Below are 12,651 nucleotides of genomic sequence, written 5' to 3'. Positions count from 1 at the left end.
TTAGTGCAAGTCTGCTTTCCATTAAGCTAGGCCTAAGATGTTTCAGCATGTGTGGTGCATCTTCTGTAATGGCAGGCCTCAATAAATCCAAAGTCATGTTGGGTGACCCATGTTATGTGTGATGTAGGCACAGTAAAAATAGCAGTACTCTGTCTAGACTGGTATTCTGTCCCCAAGACAGGGTGCCTGTATAAAAAAAATTAATAAGTCTTTGCTTTTTTTCTCCCTAATGAACTTTTGAGCTCTTAATTCCTTCCATGGAAAGAAAAAAAAACTCCGAGGATGCTCAGACAGCATGTCTGCATGTTGTCACAAGAAATCTAACTTGCACATTGATATTTAAATGAGCCCTGGCTGCCTTGGACTCTGTTGGGCTTCAACTGCCCGCCTTCACACGTGTGCCCACGTCAGTGTTGGTTAAGGGCTGTGCAGACAGAGAAGTGAGATGGCTGCTCCGAGCTCTCTGTTCTTGTTGCCCTCTTCAGGCATACCCACTTTTGGGTATGCTAATTTCTAAAGCTTCCTTCAAAAATTTGTAGAAATTCCCTGAGAGTGTTAGCTGTACATTTTTTGTACATTACACGCAACCCATGAGACTTCTTTGTCTTTGCTTCTTCCTCTTCTCACTTCCTCCTCTTCCATTTCTGCTTTAGAGAAGCAGCTCTGCTGGGCAATAGTGTGCAACCCCCTCAGAGCAGTTACCTGCTTCCAGCTTTTGCTCAGCATGGGTTGCCTGTCAGCTGTAAACCTTACCCATAGTGAGAACGTGGGAACACAGCCTGACATTTATCACAGGAGTGGAGCTACTTTGTGTCGTATCAAGTATCTGCACCAAGGCAGAACACATTAATTCCCATAGGAGTGCAAGATATTGGGTTTCAAATGTTATTTTTTTAATAATTTACCTACTTGGTAAATTTTTTTTATTTTTTATATATTTATATATTTATTACTATGCACATTTTGTTTTTTTTTTTTTCTTATAAAGACTTGCAGTAATTAAGAGGGAATAGTGTTGCAGACAGGGATAAATCTGCAATTAGATTTGAAGCAGTCGGTAGGCTGTGTTTGAAATGGAATCATGCTTTTAGAAAAGCGTGGATGCTTATATTTATTATTGTTTTGTCATATTGCAGACAAATCAAGCTAATTTCATAGAGCTGCTTGAATGCATGCATTTTCTGTCATTTACCAGGGAATGGACCTTTTGGATCAGAAGAAGCTATATTAAAACCAGGTCAGTGATGAAAAGATATAGCTGCGAAGTATCGATGCAGCTGGAAAGAAAAAAAAGGTGTAGAAAAAACCTGAGATTTGGGTGTGATCAGAGCCAAAGCCCTTTTCTGGGGGGCCATAGGGCATCTGTGAACAATCCGGCTTTAACCTAAAGCATTTTTTATTTTTACATGTGATTAGCATATCCTTGAAGTCAGGGAGTCAAGAATAAGGGCGAAAAGGGTGATAAGCGTATGGGTGTGCTAGAGTCTGCCATTGTAGGAAAGTGGTTTAGGTGGAGTTTCTAGTCCTGTTTATATATCGATTAATGGTCTTACAGAGGGGTTTTTGAAAACGTCTGTGCAAATTGAAAGCATTTGTTACAATACATCCACAGAATGATATGTGTACTTAACAGTGGAGTGCTTTTGTGCCTTTTTTCACCGAAAAGATGCCAGGTAACTGCTGAATGAAACGTTCCGTCAACCAGTTGTTTTGGGTGAGCTCTCCACTGTGGAGATGTATGTGCCTTCCTCCAAGCAGAAAAATGATTAATTACTTGCAGTTAAGCCTGGTCTGGGCAGTTGGCAACCCTGCACATAGCAGAGGGGTTGAAATTAGATGATCATTGTGGTCCTTTTCAACCCAGGACATTCTATGATTCTGTGATTATTTTGCGTAAGCGGAAAGTCTGTTTCTCTTGGAATCCCACCGGTGAAATAAAAATGAAATGTTTTCAGTTGTGATGTTTTGTACCAGTTTTTCTCCTGAACGGAAAAATTAACTGATTGTAACTACTGCATTCTGTAGTTTTAAGGCAGGTCTTTTATCTGGAGTGGAATCCTCATCTCCGCTCCAAGGGACACTGTAGTTCTGATTGACTGCAGTGGAAATAATACTTCGTCCTTGAATATGAGCACATTTATTCTAAATGTGAGTAGGATGATGATTAAACAGCAGTTAAAAACAGAACAGGGCTTCTTTTCAGAGTAGATAATGTGCATACATGTTATTTTTGACTTACACTGGGTCCCAGAATAAATCTAGAAATCCTGTTATTTCAGTTATAGGTCTTTCAGTAAAGTGTATTTTTATATTACAAGAATCATTCAGTTAATGCTGCTTTCCTTAGAGCGGGAGCTGTTGTACACAGGGCTGTCAGAAGAAGCATTATTAATGTTTTGAAATCAAAGCACAGAGCTTAAGAAGAAGGACAAAGTTCGCCAAAACTCTGTGTTTCTGTGTCTGTCTGCTGGTAAAGCATAGTTTGGCTCCCTGCTTTTGGCTGTCACTGTTGGATGTGAGGAGGCTAAAAGCAAAGCTGGCAGAGAGAAGAATCACGTGGGGGTTTTGTCTTAAAGCATGTTCTTGCCTCCTGGTTCCCTGACTGGGGAGGGGAAGCGTAAGGCCTCCAGGTGAGGGGCCTGGGGCTGTTACACACCTCAGAGCTTGTCTCATCAGCTCAGCAAGTTCTTCTTTAAAGGATTTAGAGGAGGTGCTTGAAAGTTTTAGCTTTTAGGACTTCGGTTATGTTTGTGCATTTTTAAAGCAGTTCTCATTGCTTCTTTTCAGATGTTAAGAAGATACTCCCTTCGTGATTAAATGAATAAATAAATACACCCATGTTTAGCCTCACATTACTCCTGGCAAATCTTGGCTCGTTTGTTCTCATTATTTTGTTTAATAGAATCATGGAATCATTAGAGGTGGAAGGGACCTCTGAAGGCCATCTAGTCCAACTTTCCTACAATGAACAGGGACACCACAGCCCCATCAGGGTGCTCAGAGCACTGTCCAGCCTGACCTTGAGTGTCTCCAGGGAGATTCCTTTCTTTCCTGTTATTCTACCATTCCTTCCCCCTAGATATATTTACAGAGAATAATCATAGGTATTTTAAACCTAGCAAACAAACCAAGCGCTTTTGATTTCCTCTTTCAAGTTTTCCCATATCCTTTCAAATGATCCTCCTCCCAGTCCTTCATTTTACCTCCAGTAGTGTAATCAGTCCTTTCTTTACTGCAGAACTGCATGAAACTTTCTTTACTGCAGAACTACAGGAAATGTCAGTTTACCCAGGACTTAATATTTCTTTAGTCTTTAATTACATGAAATGAGACTTTTCCCACTAGACTCCTGCCTTACTTCAGGCTTTTTATTTTTGTTTTATTTTATTCAGGCTCTCTACCTTGTTTCAATTGCTTTCCATCCCTTCCTCCTGGCTCTTCCCCCAAGTAAGCTGCAGCACATTCTTGGTGCTTATTTCCATGCTAAACATGACTGCCCCTTCCCTAGTCATACCTGGAAGGCTTCTTAAGCTTGTGTCTTTTGCAGTCTCCTCCTCTTTCTGTCAGATTCTGTGTTTGCTTCCCTCCTTGTATGGCAGATCATCAACCTAAATTCTCTGGTTCTCCCTCCATTCTGTCCTGATTTTCTTCTTCAGTGAGTTTCTTGGGTAAATCCATATTAGAATATATTAGCTTCTCATCCCTTGGTATTTTTGTTTCTCTGTATTGAACTGTGATGATTTCCTTCTGCTACAGAGCTGGCATGGGAGCACTGGAAGTGCTAGGCTTAGTCTTGGTGCAAGTTTCTGTGCTGGGTTCCATTGCCATCTGGTACAACTGAGAGCTGTTGGGAAAGGAAAATTCTGCCCTTGTTTTTGCAGACTTGCAGTAAATGCTCCCAAGTATCCCAGCATGTGCAGCGTATTGGCTTTAGGACTGGACAGAGTCTCCAACTTGCTCAGTGATAATGAAATCTGTAGAGATTTCAGCAACTGTTCTTAAGTCTGACAATTGTGAGCATTTTTGTTTTCAAGTGATTTTTATTTTCTTTTTCTACTAGTTTACTAATTGGTCAGATTTTTATTTAGATACCCAAAAGCACATTCCTTATATTACTCATGGTAATATTTAAAGGCATGTCATATTGAAATGTGATTCTAAGTGTATGTTTTGCAAAGGTTCAGGATTCTAAGGTAGTTTTTTTTTTAGACATAGATTCCTGTTAGAAATGAGAGAAATTAATGGAAGATTTTGGTTTATTTTTCTCTTTCAAATCTCAGACGCTTCATTATGTAGATTCTTAAAGAACTTTTTCAAGATAATGGCTAGGTAAAGAATAGGAAACAGCTTGCAGTATTGGAGAGTACTTATTCCAATCTTGTACAGGTTATACAAGGATAAGTTAAACTTCCAAAGGAAAAAAAGCAATTAGGTTTTGTTGTTGAATGTGTCTTTTTGCTTTAAAACAGAACCAGAGAAATAACTATTCATACAAAGTAGATATTTCCCTATCTTTATTTCTGGCAACCATTTGAAAAGCATGAAATGTTCCCTACTGCATCAGCCAAATTATTTGGCTTTGTTTTAATCCATAATGCATAAAATGAAATAAATGAAAAATGTGGATAGCTTCCAAATGCAAAATACCGCCAACAAAAATATAAAGGTAAATTGGGTTTCTAGCTGGAGATACTATTCTTCTGTTACAACACTTTCTGTTGCAGAACTTCTAACCAGGGACAGGCATGACTGCCTCTGGGCATGCTCTAAGTCCACATGCCAAAGAATGTATTTGGTTAATCACAATTCACTTTACCTTGGAATCTTTTTATCTTAATATATACTGTTGGCTGCTGTGAATTAAGTGAAATTTGATTACTGAAAAATATTGTCCTTGTTCCAAGTGTGTTCTCCTTCAGTTTGTACAGCATCACGTGTGTGTTACACTGGTAGCTCTTAAGCACTAGGTTTGCAGCTTGAAATGCAGATGATTTTAGTGCCAGATCACATCTTTTCAGGAAGGAAAAAGAATCGTGAAACAGCAAAATGTATCTCCTTATATGCCAAAAGAAAAAAAAAAACATCTGTTGCAGCAAAAAATAGCATAGCAGCAGTTAAGAGGTAATGGTGATGCAGACAGGGATAAATCTGCAATTAGCTATATAGTACTGACTGAGATATCTGCTCACTGCTAGGCAGGCACAAATGCTGAGCCACCCTTACAAGATTTGCACTGTGCTCCAGAGCCCACTAAATAGATTTGGAAGCACATAACTATTATGACAGTAGCAATTGCATTACAGAGATCCTGCTTCAATTTTCTCCTCAGTGCAGGCAGTTTAAATATGTTACAAACAGCTGAAGTGGTGAAAGCTAAAACAAGGAATTTTTATGTGCTTTGGAAGCTCTCTTGCATTGTAAAACCGAACCTTCTTAATTTCATGTAAGTGCACTGTTGTTAAGCAGACAGCTCCATGTCTTTTCTTCATGAAGTGGCTTCTCCTCTGGAAAACAAAGGTGCATTTTCAATATTCTCTCCTGTTGCAGCGAAAGCGTTCTGTGACTTTGCAATCGCAAGGTCTTGGATGGTGCCTTCACTCAACTTGTTAGTGCTGGACCCTTCACTGGGCTGGGAGCTGCTCCTAGTGAAAACCTGTATTATTAGAACAAAATGGTGCAAACTGCAGGGGAAAAGGATGAGGAAGAGATGGACTGGCTTCTTGTGGTATTGATAGGAGGCTTGTTTTTTCCCTTGAGATAGTGAATGGATTTCAGTCACCATTACAGAAGTGCTCCAGGGTTGTTTCACAATCTGTTGTTGCTCTCTCAATGCATATGGAAATAGACATTACTGTTGTTTCCACTTCTTACAGTTTCTTTGGAGTCTCGGGATTCATTCGTCACCTCCTGCACTTTTTTCTTCCCATCTTTTTTTCTCAAAGCTCAGCAAAATATATCATTATCCAAATGGGGGAGAGGAGTTACTCTCTGTGTAGTGTGATTGCAGAGCTGAGGGGTTAACCAATGAAATATCTTGGTAATGAAGGAGACTGAAAACAGAAGTACTCAGAATCCATATGGAATCTTAGTGTACCGGTTTAATTGGCAAGAAAACCAAGATAGCTGTGTTATCACTTTTTCTGATGTTGAAGTAGTATAGGCTGATGTTCTGACTTGGCAGGTTAATTCTATTGCATGCTGCTCTGTACAGAGACATTTACTGCGTATTTAAAAATAAAACAACCTATAACCTATACAAGCTGCAAAATACCAATATAAACTACTACTACGTTATGTGTACACAAGAGGATTGCTGTGTGATGTATGCCTGAGAGGCATAATTATTTCTATGCGCTCTCTGGTGTCACTGGAAGAATACATAAGGCTTTTATTTTCCAAATATGTTTAGATACATGTGCCTAAGTCAGAGCTAATACGAAGCAAGAAGTGATTAATATTTCGGCCATGCACACATTAGTCTCTTGCCCTCAAGTTTCTTTTCTTCTCTCTGTAATTTGGGAAGGAGTTGTTGTGTAAAAGGCAAAGGTAGTTTGGCTAAAGATCAGTGGGTTTGCAGGATCACTGCAAGGCCAGTATCTCTGTGTAGTTGATGTTTCACAAAATGCTTTCTGCCTCGCGCTCACATTCCCCTTCTTAATACCATAGCTTGCCCAGGTGACAGCAGCAGGGCTTAGACAGCAACAGAAAATCTCTGCAGAGATCTGGCTGTGCTTGTGGGCTGATGGTGCTTGTAAAAATTGAACTGCCATTCATCTAGGCTTATGTGCTAGCCGTGCTGACGTGTTTCAGGCATGCTGGCATGTGGATCTGTTCTGCTATGCTCTGAGCAAACGTACTGCTTGTGAGAGCTCTGACAATGCAGAATTTGGAGCAAAGGGTAAAGAGCAGGAGCTGAACTACTGAAGCTTCATTGTTTTTCACAATGTTTTTGCAGTCTGAGCACCAGTTATACTACATTCATGTCACTTAAAGTATTTATTTGAAATCTGAGGAAAGGGTAACTCCATTCCTGAATAAAGATGATGTATAATAATGAAATGTGCATATGGATAACTTATCCTATCTTAAGAAAACTATTTTCACACTTTTTACAAACATATCTTTGTAAAAATGTGTAGTTATCTGTTTCTTATGAATCATAGTAAGTAAACTACTTTGCCAGTCTTTGAGACAATCTAGATTGAATCCATCTTTCAGCTTCTAGGCAGACTGCTGGTATTTATGAAAATAATTCCAAAGGAGGAGGCCCACCTGAACAAGGCTGACAGTAAATGCAATGGTCTCAAAAGCACTGAGCAGATGTGTCAGATGTGTCGAAGCTGTGATGAGTTAATAGTGAAGAGCATCAGTAGTAAAGCACATTTTCTTTTGGTTGACCTTTGAAATTATTTGATATCTCTTTGCTGTTTTTAAATGAGCCTTCCTTAAAAACATGACGCCAGTATCTTATTTCCCTGTTTTATTCCACCTTCACTCATACTTAGCTTTAGCTCCCCTTTGGATGTGTTTTGTTTTGTTTTGTTTTTTAAAAGCATTTTTCTAATGGCTAAATGTTGTCAGGATAATGAGCCAGAAGCAGTGGGATGTCCCCTGTTGTGCTTCAGAGATTATGCTAAGTATGTTAATAGAAGGGAGTAGAAACTGGAGATAATGTCCTGAAATACATTTTAAGTTCAGCTTAAGGGGATGTCTTGAGCAACAACCTTGGTGACTTCAATGCTTATTTCAGAAAGCTTCTGGAAAGTCCACATAGCTAAGTTGCAGGTCATGTGGCACGTGAGATTCCTCTTCTGCCTATGCTACAAATTTCTCTTTGCTTTGTCAATAATTAACTGTATATCTGGCTCTATACTTGGCAGTGTTTACAGTCTGCAGAGTTGAAACTCTGTTGGTAACCATAGCAGCTAACAATGATCCCTGGTGTCTAGCAGCCTTTCACCAGATCAGCATATTTTTTTAAGCTGTAGGATTGAGTTCCTGGGTCTGTGTTAGCAGTTTGATTGTCTTTACAGCTCCATTCCTGGTGCTGTAGGACAGCTTAGAGTGCATTTCCTAGTAGATTGTGGAAATTTCTGTGCAGAGTCTGAACCTTCATACCTAGTCCTGAAAACTTAAAAAGCAAAAAACAACAGCACAACCCAAAACTGCTGAGTGGACCAAACCCAACCCCAAACTTGTTCCATGACTTGTAGGTTATGGGTACGCTGAAGACCAGCAGAAGAGTATTTGGTACATTGTTTTGTCTGTGTTACAGCCTTACTGGTAAATTACAAAGCATCCTATTTCACAGATGTGGTCAAGTTTGAGCCTATTGGAACCTACTTTGTACCTCCTGGAAGAGAGAAGGACAGGGGTTTCCCGTAGACTGCTGTGTACATGTTGGAAGAGCTTTTGCATGGTGAAATTAGAAATGAATCTGCAGATTTTTGAAGGGAAGTTTAAAAACAGGAGTGCTGGCTTTTGGCTTTAATCTGTTGTATTGCTCAGGCAACTGGAGAAGGCAACAGCTATTAAATCTAAATGCAGAATCTGTTGTTAAAAATAAGTTTGTTTTTCTTTCTCTTGACAATCAAAAATCCTATCTGTGTTTAATAGAAGGGATTGTATCCATTCCATGTATCACAGCAATCTTAGTTCTGACATTTCCTAGCTCAGTTTGTAGAGTAGAAGGATGCCCTGCATGTTAAAAGCCTGAGGCAAAAGAAGGAAAAATAACATTATGTTCTTGCACGAGGCTTGCATTAGTGAGGTAGCATATTAGACTGTGAATGCCTTGTAACCAAAGAGTCTAGAGGTTACTTGGTTCAAATTAATGCATGCAGCGTTCATTATTCCCATATGAATACAAAGATGAAGGAGCTCTGTCTTGTTCAGGGTCCTGTTTCCTTGCTTGTCTTTAAAGGATAGTTGAGGAGAAAAGGCTTGATGCTTTGTGTATGTATTTCCAGTGCCTGTCTTATGCTTTGTTAGAAGTTACAATGGAATGGCTGAGTAGATACGTGTTGTCTCTTCCTTTTTTTGTTTGTTTTTGAATTGGGTGGTGATCTAGTCTTATTTAGCCTTTGTTTGATTTCTTCTGCTCAAGAAAGATCTCTGAATTTTTAAGAGCAGAAGCTCCAAGCTCCTCTCTTTATTATTATTGTTGCTTGTTTTCTTTGTTAAACTTAAATTTAGTTATTAAAATTTAATTAATTTAATTGTAACATTGCTTATAATTTAAATGTAACTTAAGAGGATCAATTGACCAGAGTTGTCTAATTTCACTGTCTTGAGAAACTGTAGAACATAACAAACCTGTGGCTATGGTTGATGGTAAATCTATGTGATGTAGAAGGACAGCACAATATCATGTCTACTCTTTGACTACATCATGTAAGAATCACTGCGTTGATGTACACAGCAATGTTATGTCAGCAACTTATGCTTCTAAAAATCCTTCCATTTGGATAATGATTTATTTTCCTGAATATGAGGAAAAAATGTTAGGTGCATAACACAGTTTATAGGTGCGATTTTACAAGTCTGTTGAGGAGAACTATATTTCTGCTACTGAAGTGGAAAAGTGCTATAAAAAGGGAGAAATTACATTAGTGACACCATTTTAAAAGGTGATAATATGTTAATGTTAGTTTTCCTAAAGCAATCTAACTATTCACAAGTAGTTATTCACTTATTGTGCACTGCAGTCTAATTGCAACTGGCTTCTGTGCTGATAGAAGAAATGCACAGACTAAAGAAAAAGAAAAAGTCTGTTGAGAAACATTGTTTTCAAAGAGTAAGCTTACTGAAATGGTAACCCTGAGAAGATCTTTAGCTCCCCTTTGTGCATACCAAAAATAACCTACTTCTTATCTCCTTGTATCTTTGTAGTCACTTACAGAAATTACCTATGCATCAGATTCAGAATAACCTTCATGTAATCCTAAAAGGAAAATGTTCTGAGTATGCCTCTTATCAGATTGTAATATTACACTGTAATGGAGTTGAGTTTTCCTTTTTTTACCGCTCAAAATCCTCATATAGAAACTTGCAGAGGCTAATAATTTTTCACAAGAAAATGTTGGTGCAGATTTTGATTTGCTGCTGTCACAATGTGCTAGAGATGTCCTTCAGGAGTAAGGACTCAGTATTCAGCAAAGGGACTGGGCAGAGGGAGCGATGGAGCAGTTCATGATTTATCTCTAGTCAGTCAATTTTTATCTTATGTATCTTTCACAGAACTTGGCAAATTCAGTTGCTTTTCCCCAAGAACTCTGCGTTTATCGAACAATTGTAGGTGACACATTAGGTTTTAGTCTACTTCTGTCTGCTGACTTGTGCTTCTGCTGTTCTAAACCCAGTATTTGGGTTGTCTGCCTTCTGGCTGTGTTGCAACATGCATTTAGCAGCCGAGTCTTTGGATGGACTTCATTTTCAAGGAAGAGAGAGAAGTAGTCTCCCTTTCTATAGCAGGTCTTTGACTGGGATGGATGTTCAACCTCCTAGATTATTAACACTCTTATCAAAGTCTCCAGCTTCCCTTTTCATTACTTTTTCCCACTTTCCCTCCTCGGAGATCTTGATAGCTACAGGAATAGTAAGATTTGATGACAAGCTCTTTCTTTTCCTTTCATCAGCACTGCCTCTTATTCTTAAAATGCATGCTTAGCGATTGCTGTAAGCATGTTTTCGGGTCTCTCCAGTAGTCAAAGGAAATGTGGAAAGGCTGATTTGCAGCCTAACCCAGGCACCAGCCTTTTTGGAAGTGTTACTCTCATTATTCCAGCTGTGACTTTATAAACAGTACCTCATCACACTCAGGGAAAAAGCTGAGCAGGCTCCATCAGATACAAGGTGGATATTACCCAGTCCAACTGCTATGCTGTTTGGAGGATTTTTCCCAGTTTGCTAGGCTTGAATTTCAGACTTTTTCATTAAATGTTGGATCTAATTCAGTATGTGCATTTCCTTTTATAAACAGGAATGACTTTTTATTTTCCTATCAGGTAGCCTCTATAGTTTCAGATGGTGGAAGGCAAAGGGCTAAGTTTGAAGACGGTATATTTTTATCAAAGGGTTCTTTACCTGCACGAATTTTGAGCGTATGAAAGCAAATGTCCTAAGGCAAGGACAGAGCTCATAATTTGTGAAAAGAAGGTAATATGCTTTTCCAGTTTTTCTTGTATACTTCAGAAACCTGGGTAAATATTTTAAAGATCTACCAGGAAACCTGAGTACCTAAATTAAGACACTCATTATTTTTCTGGTCGTAGAAGCATTTTTTGCATAGAAAATGGCTTTTAAAATTTAAATTCTGAATAGGAAGAACTTCAGGGATAAACTAAGACAAATAAATGAATCCTTAACAGTTTCCCGAGTCCTGCAAGTATGTATAAATAAAGAGAGGGATGTGATACGTGATGAAGAGAGGGAATAGAAAAGCTGAAATAGTTTTTCATGATGTGTTATTTGTTATCCAAATGGCAAATTATTGAGACTTCCAATTATCAGTGGTACTCATGTTAAGGAGTGCAAAGTTCTGTTCAAGTATTTAACTGTGCAAATAAATGGAAAGTCAATTCCTTTCCATCTGTGTTTGTATTTAATAAATATTTTAAATTCTGGAAACATGGAGTTTACCAGTACTTGATCAGTACAGCTCTTATTAGACTCAAGTCTGTTTGTTTGTTTGTTTTTGCCTTTTTATGGCTTTTTCCAGTTCCTGTTGAGTCACTTGAATGGATCTGGTCACAGCAAATGGGAGATAAAGCTTATCTAGCTGAGGAAGTGAGTGATTTTTTTGAAAAAGGATTGTAAGTAATAATGATAAACATGATTTATAAGGACCTAGCATACTCTAAAATTGCTGCTTTAAGAGCTTGCTGCAGCTGGTAGGACTTAGAAATCTGGTTGGTGCTTCCCATATAAATTTGCTCACCAGCTACCTCCCTGTCCCTGTTATGGGTGGGGGCCAATGCTCCAGCACTTCAGCTCCTCACAGGGCTCACATGCCGTGACTCTCGTCACTGCTCACATCCTGTGCAAAACATGAAATACAGAGCACACAAACTCTTTCCTCATGTTTCATAGTCTGTGCCAAATTAAATTTACTGATGGATGCTAAAATATGTGCTGATGAAAACGCCTTGGTCTGAAGGTATCTGTAAATAGGAATTTGATCAGGTCAAACTGGCTGTGCAAAACTTGTCTTATTCTTTGTTCCCCTACTATACATGAAAAATGACCAGCAGCAAAATGTAGGAATAGCCAATTCTCTTTAAAGGACTGAAGGCTGAATTAAGGCACTGTCGTAGCTACGTGTGAACTTCACCTAGGTATGAAGTACATGAAAAAATACTTGAAGACAACTTCCATATGAGTTTGTAATTAACGAAATCTTCATTTTTGCGCTTGCTGACTTGGTCTGTGTTTGACTGTTCAAGGTGGCAGATCAGTAAGAGTCATTCCTAGCATTCCAATCTATCTTTATTGAAAGATTGCTGCTATATATTACCAAGCTGCACCATTTCTTCATCCTTGAAGACTTCCATGCATCTGCTGTCTGTTCACTATCTTTAACTCATCTTCAAGCTTTTCTTTCCTCTCAGCAGAACTACATATTTTGTGTTTTTATGTTGCCTGCTTTATTTG

General features: G+C 38.7%; 1 protein-coding gene across 4 annotated transcripts in view; it reads left to right on the top strand.

Moving 5' to 3' along the window:
- The window catches only part of SH3KBP1 (SH3 domain containing kinase binding protein 1), a 215,703-nt gene that overhangs the window by 50,356 nt on the left and 152,696 nt on the right, over nt 1–12,651 (top strand). The window lies entirely within an intron of this gene.

The sequence above is a fragment of the Tympanuchus pallidicinctus genome, unplaced genomic scaffold (genome assembly GCF_026119805.1).
Source record: "Tympanuchus pallidicinctus isolate F22 unplaced genomic scaffold, pur_lepc_1.0 scaffold14, whole genome shotgun sequence".
Taxonomy (NCBI): domain Eukaryota; kingdom Metazoa; phylum Chordata; class Aves; order Galliformes; family Phasianidae; genus Tympanuchus; species Tympanuchus pallidicinctus.
The sequence above is the reverse complement of the archived record's forward strand: the minus strand, read 5'-3'. Positions and strand labels throughout refer to the sequence as shown.